The sequence below is a fragment of the Schistocerca piceifrons genome, chromosome 6, assembly GCF_021461385.2.
Source record: "Schistocerca piceifrons isolate TAMUIC-IGC-003096 chromosome 6, iqSchPice1.1, whole genome shotgun sequence".
Classification (NCBI taxonomy): domain Eukaryota; kingdom Metazoa; phylum Arthropoda; class Insecta; order Orthoptera; family Acrididae; genus Schistocerca; species Schistocerca piceifrons.
In genome coordinates this window covers 230,710,120-230,713,122 of record NC_060143.1, presented here as the reverse complement: position 1 = coordinate 230,713,122, position 3,003 = coordinate 230,710,120, and the positions used below count along the sequence as shown (strand labels likewise).

At 42.2% G+C, this 3,003-nt stretch overlaps 1 pseudogene; it reads left to right on the top strand.

Moving 5' to 3' along the window:
* Positions 1-2,142: 2,142 nt before the first annotated feature.
* On the top strand, positions 2,143-2,260 carry LOC124803497 (annotated as a pseudogene).
* The last annotated feature ends 743 nt before the right edge of the window (positions 2,261-3,003 follow it).

Genomic DNA, 3,003 nt, shown 5'->3' with positions numbered 1-3,003 from the left:
CCGGGGCAGGCGCACAACAACTTACGAAACTTAAAAATCCAAGTCAAGATCACTAGCAAATTTTATTGTATACACGAAATGTATTCTCAATTGGGAATAGCGATAACCATCAGCTGTACAAGGGAATGACGACAATGAAAATTTGTGCTGGTGCGTGACTCGAACCAAGATTTCTCGCTTTTCACGAGCCCTCGCCTTGACCGCTCTGGCTATCACTGCACGATTCACGGCAACATACAAGCTTCCATATGTCGTCCTCGCTGTTTTACAACCTGTACTCGAACACACATTATGTAATTTCTGTGGAGGGGAGGATGTTTTAATTGTAAGTTGCTGCTGGTACCGGTAGCCTCTATTAACAACGCAGGCACTGCAATAAATTACCGAACTTTCATATAATGCCTTAGTTTTACGTCCTTCTGTAGATCACTCTTTGTCACTTTCTCTCTTTTACCGAAAACGTTATTGCGCACCCGCGCAAGTAGTCTCTATGGATCAAAGACTCATTTCGTACGTGTGTGTGTGTGTGTGTGTGTGTGTGTGTGAGAGAGAGAGAGAGAGAGAGAGAGAAAGAGAGAGAGAGAGAGAGAGAGAGAAAGAGATATTATCTCTTCCTCGTGCTATAAAAACTCTGTGGATGTAATGTGAAACATTACGTGTACTATGAACCTAACTTGCTTCTGATTCAGGAATTGCGAAGAGTATGATCGCAGCGGAACTGTAATTTGCGGCATTGTTGCAAGCTCTCATTTTGAATACGGAATGGAAATGAGCGTTTGGCGTCATTGGCCGGGAGGCCCCTTGCAGGGCAGGTCCGGCCGCCTTGGTGCAGGTCTTATTACATTCGACGCCACATTGGGCGACCTGCGCCCCGGATGGTTATGAAATGATGATGTAGACAGCACAATACCCAGTCCCTGGGCGGAGAAAATCTCCGACCCAGCAGGAATCGAACCTGCGCCCGTAAGACGGCAATCGGTCACGCTGACCACTCAGCTATCGGGGCGGACAATACGCAATGTAATTTGATTAATTATGATAACATTTCATTTCATACAAAGGTATAAAGTATCCTGAAATGTACCTTTGAAAATCATTTATGGAAAAATATAATTTTATGAATGGAAAAGCTGCGTTTAATTCTTTGGTTATTTTAACCTCACCCTTGTCTGTGGCTCGGAACATTATTTGGTATGTCGTAACTCGCAGGGAACTTTGTACCCTGGGAAATCAGTAAAGCCTGCACCATGGCCGTTTATGCTCTATTTTCAGAGATTAATTTCTGGACTTTTATCGAAATTAATACACAGGGGTGGGATTTTTATATTTACTGAAGTCAGTAGTATTACCATTGAACTACTTTAAACTTTCCTACGAGGGCAGAAACTTACAAAATCTGTAGTCAGTGGCCCTCCGGAACAAGGCACGAAGTTCCTTAAGAAAACCTACTAAATCACACGTCAGGAGGTTAACCAGTAAGCCAAAAGTTGTTTAGTTAGGAAACTATCCGAACACACAAACTAGACATTGCCTATGTCAGGAATGAAAGGTAGAGTACTTTTTTAGCAAATAACCTCGCCTTATTTGAAATATGTTTTTATCCAAAAAAGGAATGGTGGAGGGAAAAAGAGGAAGAGGAAAAAGAAGATATCAAATGCTGGACAATATCAAAGGAGACAAATATTAAGAAATGAAAAGATTGGCTATGGACAGACAAATGAGGAAGAGGCCTAACCCATGTCAAGACCTGCCGTAAAGCAAAAAACCATACCACTACCACTTAACCCAAAAAGCAAGCCGGATTGCACCAAAGTTTAAAAATAGCTTCTGAAGAAGTGACAGTATCTCTTAGGACAGGAAGAAGATTGTACCCGTCAGACATAAGCAGCTCTGAAGATGATGCTACAGTTAATTACAAGCCAAACTACAAATTATTGAGGAACGTAATGCAGACATCGGATGCATTACGAGAAAAAGATATTCATATCAGACACAAAAATAAACACAATATGGGATGTAGTGAAGACGGATACAAAAAGAACCAGATATCAGGAGGAGCAGATAGCTTTAAGGGCAAATGATACATTGGTAACAGATGTGTACAATATTGCAAAACAATTTAACGAGCATTTTGTATCTGTTGCCAACGGCCTTGCCGCAGTGGTAACACCGGTTCCCGTCAGATCACCGAAGTTAAGCGCTGTCGGGCTGGGCTAGCACTTGGATGGGTAACCATCCGGTCTGCCGAGCGCTGTTGGCAAGCGGGGTGCACTCAGCCCTTGTTAGGCAAACTGAGGAGCTACTTGATTGAGAAGTAGCAGCTCCGGCCTCGAAAACTGACACGGCCGGGAGAGCCGTGTGCTAACTACATGCCCCTCCATATCCGCATCCAGCGACGCCTGTGGGCTGAGTATGACACGGCGGCCAGTCGGTACCTATGGGCCTCCATGGCCTGTGCGGGAGGAGAGAGAGAGAGAGAGAGAGAGAGAGAGAGAGAGAGATTATGTCTGTTAGTGTAAAGATGAGGTTGCAAGGCTGGCTAAATGTTTTATCTGAAATTAACCATTACAAATAGATTTAGGAACATGAGTATGCCTTCACTACGCCAGAAGAAGTAATGTCCAAATAAAATTTTTAAAATAAAAATGTGGTTATCATAAAACATCAACGAAGTTATTGAACGGGTATTCTCCTACGTTTAGCGACGTATTATTTGTATGACGAGTCACTTAAAACACGCTCTTTTCTGATTCAATCAAATTAAAAAGCTGTCAAAGTTGCATAGAATTTTTTTTCTATTTAAATGGTGCCCAGTTTCCTGACTGGCTAAAACATGCTGAAGGTAAGCCTCTGTACGAGAAACTAGATAAAGAGGTAACATCAAACAGTTAAAGAGGTAACATCAAACAGTTCCCCTTTTGCCAGCTTTCTCAAAAATTTTGGAAATATTTAAAATGCTAATCATGTGACTAAAACTAAAGTAACGTCGAAGTCACAGTTTGC